Genomic DNA, 10,527 nt, shown 5'->3' with positions numbered 1-10,527 from the left:
TAATTGGTAATAACTGCGCAAAAACAACCGCCTTAACTATCGAACTTTGTTGCAAAATGATCGGAAAGAGGCCGCGGACCATCGAGGATCACTTTTTAGAACTTAACTAGGTGCTAAAAAGGCTAAACGATGAAAAATCTTCCTAGCAAATTGGTCGTGCTGAGTGCAGCAAATTAAAAAATGGGTAAACACGTGTAAGTTAAAAACTGCTCAGTTCAGAAACAAAATTTTCCGTGAGTATGCGCAAAGGGTTTATAAAAAAGGAATGAAAACGTTTGGCAACTTACATTGAAGATTTCTGGCAGAAAGAAGTATTTTTTTCCGTGCTCGACGTCGCCAAACGCAGCCTCCCCGAGAAGTTTTTTTGCAGGTCGTCTGGGTCTTCGGTGCACGATCACGTGACACAATCACGTGACGCATGCCTCTATTTTTGCATGAAGGAAAGAATCCGATGGTGGGAACCGAACCCACGACCTCCGAATAACGCGTCCGGTGCTCTACCAACTGAGCTACATCGGCCGCTGTCCCCCCTGCTACTTTCTTGGGTATTTATGTTGTCTGTATACGAACCTTGAGAGTGTTCACCAGCGCCACCCTCAGCCAAGGCGGCGGACGTGGAACGTCCTTTGTTACCGCCAGCGTCACGTAGAACCACCATCGGCGCGTTGTTTTTTCTTCTACTTTGTGTTTAATTATCTTTCCCCTAAACAGATTACATTACTAATCTCTGTGATTATCCAAGAAAACATTAAAAAAAAGACATAAAGTACCATCCCCAATGCTTTCCTTGGCCTCGCCGACTTTTGGCTTCTTTCCTTCATGTATTATAACGAGCACCCTCATTTCCCCTCAATTGATCTGCTTGTAGCTTACGGGGGTCTCGGTTCTGGCAGTCTTGAAGCCATAGGTAGCGTAAGAAGGTTCTAGCACAGCTTTCGCCCTCGCTCTTGATCACGTTCTACGTGACGCTGGCGGTAACAAAGGACGTTCCACGTCCGCCGCCTTGGCTGAGGGTGGCGCTGGTGAACACTCTCAAGGTTCGTATACAGACAACATAAATACCCAAGAAAGTAGCAGGGGGGACAGCGGCCCATGTAGCTCAGTTGGTAGAGCACCGGACGCGTTATTCGGAGGTCGTGGGTTCGGTTCCCACCATCGGCACGTTGTTTTTTCTTCTACTTTGTGTTTAATTATCTTTCTCCTAAACAGATTACATTACTAATCTCTGTGATTATCCAAGAAAACATTAAAAAAAGACAAAGTACCATCCCCAACGCTTTCCTTGGCCTCGCCGACTGTTGGCTTCTTCATGTATTATAACGAGCACCCTCATTTCCCCTCAATTGATCTGCTTGTAGCTTACGGGGGTCTCGGCTCTGGCAGTCTTGAAGCCATAGGTAGCGTAAGAGGGTTCTAGCACAGCTTTCGCCCTCGCTCTTTATCACGTTCTACGTGACGCTGGCGGTAACAAAGGACATTCCACGTCCGCCGCCTTGGCTGAGGGTGGCGCTGGTGAACACTCTCAAGGTTCGTATACAGACAACATAAATACCCAAGAAAGTAGCAGGGGGGACAGCGGCCGATGTAGCTCAGTTGGTAGAGCACCGGACGCGTTATTCGGAGGTCGTGGGTTCGGTTCCCACCAGTTGCACGTTGTTTTTTCTTCTACTTTGTGTTTAATTATCGTTCCCCTAAACAGATTACATTACTAATCTCTGTGATTATCCAAGAAAACATTAAAAAAAAAGACAAAGTACCATCCCCAACGCTTTCCTTGGCCTCGCCGACTGTTGGCTTCTTTCCTTCATGTATTATAACGAGCACCCTCATTTCCCCTCTATTTTTGCAGGAATTCTGAGAGCAATCACGTGACACATGGGTGCCGTAGCGAAGCCGTAGTCTCGGCGTCTGCTCACGCGTGTATCGTGGAGTTCGCTTTTTTTTTTGTTTTTTTAGTCGCGCTGCCGCGCCAAGGTCGCTGCGCTGCTCAGAAGAAAGACGGGAAGCGTGTAATGCCGAGCGAGCGCCGGTTCTGTGCGTTCGCAATGTTTTGCTTTCGTTCTTTTTCTTCCGGTGGTCTTGTGGGGTGGCTGGTATTCGAGGCGACGCAGAGACTCGGAGTGGCGAGCCCGCTTCTTCACAGCGCTCTGCATGGATCGTGTGTTTGCTTTCCTCATTGTAATGAAAACTTGAGTTCTGACCGTATGCGGGGCCACACATATTGAGTACCTGCGCATAAGTTACTTGCACACACGCCCGCTCACACACATGCAGATTTACAGTGGCGGAAAAGATATAGCTCTTAAAACTGAGAGCATTATCTATTTATGCTAATTAAACACGAAAAACTGATCGCTGATTTGGTTACTTTTACTCGGAGACAGTTCGTGAAATTTTGTGAAACTCTGAAGCCATCCTTTTCGCTGTATTGATGACATCACTGCGGTATTACCATGAAATTGGGCTGTTATTCGGTAAACACATATCTATTTTCCTTTTTTTTACTTTTGATGCTGTTCATCTCTGTAATGCCTGCAATGTTTATGCCTGTAATGTGTTCCATGTAAACTCTCAAGCAGTGTGCAACTGCTTTCTCGCTGAGGAGCCCCCCCCCCCTCCCCCGTCCTCGGATTTGAAAATAAGGTTGATTGATTGAGTGATAATTTGATTGATTGATTGAAGGGCGCGTAAATGTTAACGTAGCAGTCAAATCGCCAGCGCTACCTAGTTGCCGATCCTTGGTTCGATCGGCAGCTACCAAACTTTGAAAAAATAAACTAAAGGAGGAAAGCGTGCAACGTCTGCTCAGTGGTTTGCCGAGGGCAGCTCCAAGCCGTCACAGGTTTGATTCCATGCTGTCTACGTTGGCAAGCCTGCCCGCTTCTCCTTTCACACCTTCCGCACTTCAAGGGGGAGGGGGGGGGGGATGAGGAATGCGTGCTTGCGTGCGTGCAGGACGGCTAGACGCTCCCCCTCCTCCAGTTTGAAGGCGCGCGCTCCGATGGTCAAGCGCCTCCTTGCATCCTCCCCGCGCATTGGATTTGAGACACCTTGCAATCTCGAGAGGGTGGCTGCAGCTAGAACTAGCATAACGTTTTTAATGGATCACAACACACTGAAGGATGAATATGTTCAGCTATAGCTGGTTCATATTCCGTAGTTCTGCATGTTAATTGCTGTTAATTGTGCCGTAAGGTCGCAATTTATGCACAGAGCAAGGTCAGTGGTGCGGACCGCAGGTTGCGCGGTGATATAGTTCACCAGGCTGAATGAGCGCGATGCGAAGGCAGAGAGCGAATATGCGTGTTTCTGCGGGCGCATTCTATGCTGTTATGTGTGCTAGTTCGCCCGCACCGCCCCCTTCTCTGCGCCTTCCCTCTTCCGCTCTCTTTTCTTACCATTAGCGCGCCTCCCTTCTCTACCCTTGCCCTTTGCACGCACCTCACCCAGACACCACCTCCAGCAAAAACATAACAAACAAAAGTAGAACCTGTAGAGCACTCGCTCGGTTGACGCACATGCCCAAAGGCTGCTGTGTGGTCTCGGATAACCTCCGCGAGCGAAACATACGATGCGCGCGCTCAAGAACAGTATGGCCGCTGCCTTGCCGGGAGCTGTGGCGCAGAAGTGGCGGCGCTAGAAAATGTCGGCGACGCGGACGCCGATTTGTTTCCATAAGTGGTGGGCCGGGGCGTAGCGTGAACAGTGGGGTGGCTCGACGGCGTCTGGGAGCACAGTTCTAATCCCGATCGTGTCTTATAAAAGAAAAAAAAAGAAGTTCATTTTTTCTTCCTGGTGAAAGTTTTGTCCTCGTCAGGGAAAAGCACTCTCCATTTTCCAGTAATTTCGGCGCGTGAAAAGGGAAGAGGGCGGAGGGTGGGGGGAGCTCGTTCGGTATTTTAATGAACATGTGCATACTCAATAGTTGTGTGTATACCATCAAATAATGCTAAAGTCCCGCCCATACAGCTTCTGGGCTACGTGGATCCGAGCGTCCAGGGCGTGCGCCTCTTGGAGAGCATCGCGCGATGTAACCCAACACCACACAGCGCACATTCGCCATCGTAAAGTTGGCGGTGCGGTGGCTGACGCCGTGCTGTCCGCGTTTACCTTCCATTTGTGATGTTTTAGTCTTCAATCGTGCGAGCGAGCTCGATAACAGGACTCAGTGCGTCCTCAACGAGAGCGGACGCTTGACGTAGAAATGCGCGATGAAGAGTGAAATTGTAACCAGTTAAATTTTTCAAAATATAAACTTATACGTTTTTATCAATGATTCTTGCAAATTGGTCGTATCAATTGTCTTTTTCCATTTCTTTTTTTAACAGATATTACTCATAATAAAAATAAAAAAAGTAATTCAAATATGATTTGCAATGAACAGCATGCACTCGGTCAGTTAATTGGGACTATATACTTTCGATCTGAACATTTTTTCTGACATGCCAAGTTGCTTCAATATATTGCAATAGCTGTGTATGAGTGGTATAACCAGACATAATTGTCGAGGGCGTTATACGGCATCGATAAAAACAAATTGCAAAAAAGGCCAAAAAAAAGGAGTTCGAAAACTTTAGGAAGGTGTTTTGACCTCGAAACATAGCCCTGGTTACGCCCCTGCTGTATATTGACAGGCGTATATACAGAGAAGTATATTCGCCTAACAACTTGCTATGTACTAACTTTATATGAACTGATCTAAATACACAAAAGTAACCGTGTATGAACTTTGTATTTACACATCTCCATAGAGATTAAAAGTACGTACAATATTGATAGAGTCAATAAGGTGTTAATACAAATTCTAAAGACTGTTGACGACCATTTTTGTAAGGGTATGTTTTGTAGGCGGTCATTGCACCCGCCACCGCTTCGGTGGTGGACGACGGCTGTTGCGGCGCGCGTCTTTCTCTCCCTCTTCTTTTTCTTTCTTCTCTTTGTCTCTTCTGTCTGCACGAGGCAGCTGAGGGGGCTCAGCTACAGGCAGCGGGCGTCTTACCACTGCACCACCCTGGCGGGGCTCCCTTCCGCACGAGGCAGCGGAGGCGGAAAGGAGCCCCGCCGGGGTGCTGCAGTGGTAAGACGCCCGACTACTGTGCCGGAGTACCCGGGTTCGAACCCGACCTCGGCGGCTGCGTTTCGATGGAGGCGAAACGAAGAGGCGTCGTGTGCTGTGCGATGTCAGCGCACGTTAAAGATCCCCAGGTGGTTGAAATTACTCCGTAGCCCTCCACTACGGCTCTTCTTTCTCTCTTTCCACTTTCACTCCCATCTTCCTCCCTCCCCTTAAGGAACACCACCTAGACGAACTTAAAGGGCCACTGTCCAGGGAAGGCCCTTTTAAGCAAAGGAGCCCAGTGTTTCGATCAGGTACCGGAGATAGTCTGTGCAAAATGCTACAGTGACACGCGCGCCGCAAAGCATCGAAAATACAATTCAAAGCTACCTCATGCTTTCCTCCGGGAAGCCAGATTCCCGGTTTCCTGCGCTGGCTCGACGGGCCACGATAATGACGTACGTACCGGGAACGACGTCAATTGGTCCGTCTCGCTGACTGACGGGAGAAGGATGGGTGTCTACCGCTCGCAGCGCGCTTTTCCCTCGCCACGGCCAGGCTGAATCCAGCGGCGCGCGCTCCCTCGACCGTTTCTTTTTTGTTTTTTTTTTGAGCTCGCGGAGAGCCACGCCCCACCTCCCGCCAAACGCGGAGGAGGAAGGGGATTTTGTATTGCGAAGGCTAGACGACCTCGGGCAGGAGAGTGAAAAACCTTTGCGAGGGAACGGAAGGAGAGAGGCATGACAGAATCGGGTGATTGCGGTGGCTGTAACTGCGTGATTAGTTACTCTTTTCAAAAACATTTTGCGGCCTTGCGTTCTAGGGGCGAAGTCTCACAGTCACCGGGGAAGCAAGTATTTTCGACCGGAGGGTGAACAGCGGGCCTTTAAGGCCTCAGTGCTCTTCAGTGACCTCACAGGGATGGGGCCTCACCGTTTTTCCGAGGAGCATGCATGTTTCTTCTTTACTTGCGCGAGGATATGAGGCAGGAGCACAGTTGGCTGCAAAAGATTGTTTTTACTCAAGTTGAGACATCAGTGGAGAGATTCACACGTACAAAACATTTGTTTACATTTCGATTATTGTAGCACTGTTCTTAACGCGGAATAATATATACTGTGAGGCAGAAGAACGCACCAGCAAATTCACCTTTTTACTTCAGGTAGGCCGAAGCAGCAGCTGCCGACTAGCCACAGCTTAGCAACACTTCGTCTTCTTCGCACGACCCGATGACCGATGATGATTACGCTGAGATGAAGATGAAGGTCACTCACAGTGCTTACAACATTCCCCCTCCCGAACGAAAGCGACCATCCTGGTCGCAAATTAAATCTTAAGGTCGGCGGTTAAAGGGTTTCAAGCGCGACACGTGCACAATCTCGGTGCCGCGACACCGACGATCGCGAACAGGCGATGCAGGTGTGATGAGATAGTTTACAGGGGAAGTTTGTTCCAGAACCGTGTACGGGCCAATAAAACGGCTCAGAAACTTTTCACACAGGCCGGGGATGCGAGTAGGTGTCCAGAGTAGCACTTCGTCTCCAGGGCGGAAAGACACTGAGCGATGAGTCGCATCATACGTGCTTTTCCTGGAAGCTTGAGTGGCTTCAGTTTGAAGGCGGGCACGATCACGGCAGTGGGCGATACGAGACACGAACTGTTCGTGGGAAGGCGCGGCAGAAGGAGTAGAAGCTGTGAAGAAAGATGCTTCGAGGGAGAAGGTAGGATGGCGGGCATAAACAAGAAAAAACGGAGAGTAGGTGGTGGTTCGTTGAACGGCAGTGTTGTAGGCGAAGGTTACAAAGGGGAGTAAAGAGTCCCAGTTGTTGTGCTGAGGGTGAATGTAGGTGGATAGCATATCAGAAAGGGTGCGATGAAAGCGTTCTGTGAGGCCATTGGTCTGAGGGTGGTAAGGAGATGTAGTTTTATGCACCGTGCCTGAAGCATGAAGCACTGCGGCGAGGACGGTGGAGAGGAACGACTTGCCACGATCGCTAAGGAGGAGGCGAGGGGCGCCGTGGCGAAGAAGTATGGTGTGGAGGAAGAAGTTGGCGATTTCGGAAGCGGAGCCGGAAGGAAGTGCTGCGGTTTCAGCGTATCGGGTGAGGTGGTCAACGGCAGTAACGACCCAGCGGTTGCCAGCTGGAGTCAAGGGCAGGGGTCCATACAAGTCGATTCCGACGACTTCGAAAGGTGTGGAAGGACATGGGAGAGGTTGCAAGAGACCGGCAGGAGGCGACGTAGACCGCTTGCGTCGTTGACAAGGGATGCAAGACGCTACGTATTTTAATACTGAGGTTGAAAGGCCAGGCCAGAAGAAACGACGTTTGATGCGGTCGTAGGTTTTGTGGTACCCAAGGTGACCTGCGGTGGGGTCGTCGTGAAAGGCTTGTAGAACTTGAGGACGCAGGGAAGAAGGAATTACGGGAACCCATGTGTGGCCCAGTGGGCTGTAGTTGTGCCAAAATAATGTGCCATCCTGTAACTTGAAATTTTTGAGCCGACGACGGAGACGGGCATTTGGAGGTCTAATAACACCGCTGAGACTATCAATCAGCTTTTGACAGTAAGGGTCAGCACTCTGGTGGTGAGCAAGATTGCAGTGTATATCTGGCATGGGAGCAATAGAGGCGGCGCTCAAAGACTGCATAACTGTAGGGTTTAAATGGCTTGACTCCGTTGGAACAGGAGAGGAATGCGAGGACATGGGTTGCGACGGCAAAGCAATAGGGCAACGAGAGAGAGCGTCGGCGTCCTTGTGCTTCTTGCCCGATTTGTAAGTGACAGTAAAGTCGTACTCTTGAAGGCGGAGGATCCACCGCCCGAGACGACCGGACAGATTTTTCAAAGTGGATAACCAGCATAGGGCGTGGTGGTCAGTGACGACTGTGAAGTGACGGCCGTACAGGTAAGGACGAAACTTCTGAACAGCCCAGACGACGGCGAGACATTCTTGTTCGGTAATAGTGTAGTTTTGTTCCGCAGAAGTCAGAGTTCGGCTCGCATAGGCAACAACATTTTCTGTAGAGGTGTTTTGGCGTTGCAGAAGGACAGCGCCAATGCCATGGCTACTGGCGTCGGTGTGCAAAATTGTCGGTGCTTTATCATCAAAATGGCAGAGGACGGGACCCGAAGTCAGAGCACGCTTCAGAGTTTCAAATGCTTCTTCGCAAGCAGGAGACCAGATGAAAGGCGTGTCGTTGTGAAGAAGCGCATGTAAAGGTGAGGCAATAGAGGCGAAATTGCGGATGAATCTGCGGAAGTATGATGCCAAGCCGAGGAAACTGCGGAGATCTTTGACCCGAGTTGGACGGGGAAAGTGCAGCGCAGCAGCGATTTTTTCAGGGTCAGGCTTAATTCCTTCGCTGCTTACGAGATGGCCAAGAACTTTAATGGATTTTGATGCAAAACGGCATTTCTTCGTGTTTAGCTGTAGGCCAGCGCTGGAAAGTGCTGTCAAAACTTCATCGAGACGAGTAAGGTGATCAGGAAATGACGAAGAAAAAATGACGATGTCATCTAAGTAACAGAGACATGTTTTCCATTTGAGGCCGCGGAGAACTGTGTCAATCATACGCTCGAATGTAGCAGGAGCGTTGCAGAGTCCAAAAGGCATTACATTGAATTCGTATAAACCGTCCGGTGTTGCAAAGGCGGTCTTCTCTTTATCATCTTCATTCATGGGGATCTGCCAGTAGCCTGATCTTAAGTCAAGGCTGGAGAAAAATTGGGCACCTTGCAAACAATCGAGGGCGTCGTCAATTCGAGGGAGGGGATACACATCCTTACGAGTTATTCTGTTTAGAGCACGGTAATCTACACAAAAACGAACCGAACCGTCTTTTTTTTGCACTAGCACAACAGGCGATGACCAGGAACTAGACGATGGGCGTATGATGTTGCGTGCAAGCATGTCAGCAACATTTTCCTGAATAACTTTGCGCTCGGTTGGAGAAACACGATAAGGCCGGCGTCTAACTATGCTTGATCCGTCGGTGAGTATGCGATGCGTTGCTGCAGCGGTTTGACCCAGTGTGCCGGAATTGACGTCGAACGAGTCTGCGTGCTTGTTCAATACAGCGAGCAATGCGTCTGTCTGGTCTGTTGTCAGGTCGGTGCTGATCGTGTGGCGAAGTGCTGCACTGAGCGAGGCAGGGGATGAATCAGAGCGATCGGAGGTGGAAATGGGAAGAAGTGTGACAGGCTGGGCGGAAGCAATTGATGCAACAGTAGAGTCGCGTCGCAGAAGAATGGGCTCTGATGTGGTGTTGAATGCGGCGAGAAGAGAAGAACCGCTGGAGAAGCGAAGAAGGGACACGATGATGATAATACCTCTTGACAGGAGACGAGGGCTGGGTGTAATCAGGACGTCGCCATCGGTGACGGCGTCAGAAGTCACAGATAGAATATCTTCGTTGCCCGGATAGAGGACGTGATCGGCAAGCATAACTACACGGGAAGAAAGTGGTTCTCTATCGGCAAGAATGTTGCATTCAGTGACTTCAATAGTGGGAGGGGAACACGTAATGACTGCTGAGGCGTTTTGGAGGAAATCCCAGCCGAAGATGAGTTGATGGACACAGGAGGATAGGACAGCAAACTCAATGAAGTGCAAGATGCCATCAATGGTGACTCGGGCTGTACACGCTCCACAAGGGTTAATATTCTGTCCATTTGCAGCACGTAAAGGAGGACCGGTATAAGGTGTGCGCACTTTTCGCAGTTTTAAACACAAGTCAAGTTTCATAATAGAAATAGCGGCGCCGGTATCAATTAAAGCTTCCAGTTCATGTCCCTCAAGGAATACAGTCAACATGTTTGATGGGAGCAGAGGAGGAATTGGAGCGACGACAGGCGGTGCAGTTTTACCTCCGGAAACTGCACAGGCTAGTTTTCCGTTTGGCGGGCAGAAGCTGAAGATGGAGGGCGAAGGGGCGACGAAGTCCGGCGAAAGGGTGACGGGGAGCGACGACGCGATGGCCGTGCTGTCCTAGACCGGTCAGGAGAAGTCGACGGGGAGGAAGAGGGACGGAGGTCATTATCGGTGTAGTACTGGCGAGGAGGAAGCTGGTAGGCGTCGTCACGTCGAACGTACCCATAGCTCGCACGCTCATCTCGCAGTCGTCGGCGACAAACGCGTGTTACATGGCCGCGGATTCCGCAGTAGAAACATACTGGACGAGGTGGGAGAGGCCGCCAATTACCATACACCGGTGGTCGCGGGGACAGGGCGGCGAGGCTGGGTGGGACAGGCGCGTGATGGACAGGAGGACAAGGAGGAGGAGCCGCAGTGACTTCAGCATACGTCGGAACGTAGGGAGGGGCTGGTGGTTCTGTAGCCATGGGACGATTGAGTGAAGTAAGCTCCTCCTTGATAATGCCACGCAACCCAGTAGATTGAGCAGGTGGGCGTGAGAAGGCAGGAACCGACGAAATATCATTGTGGAGCTCTTCCCGTATTATAGATCGTA

The sequence above is a fragment of the Amblyomma maculatum genome, chromosome 1, assembly GCF_055883805.1.
Source record: "Amblyomma maculatum isolate TAMU_Amacu chromosome 1, ASM5588380v1, whole genome shotgun sequence".
NCBI classification, from domain to species: Eukaryota; Metazoa; Arthropoda; class Arachnida; order Ixodida; family Ixodidae; genus Amblyomma; species Amblyomma maculatum.
The sequence above is the reverse complement of the archived record's forward strand: the minus strand, read 5'-3'. Positions refer to the sequence as shown.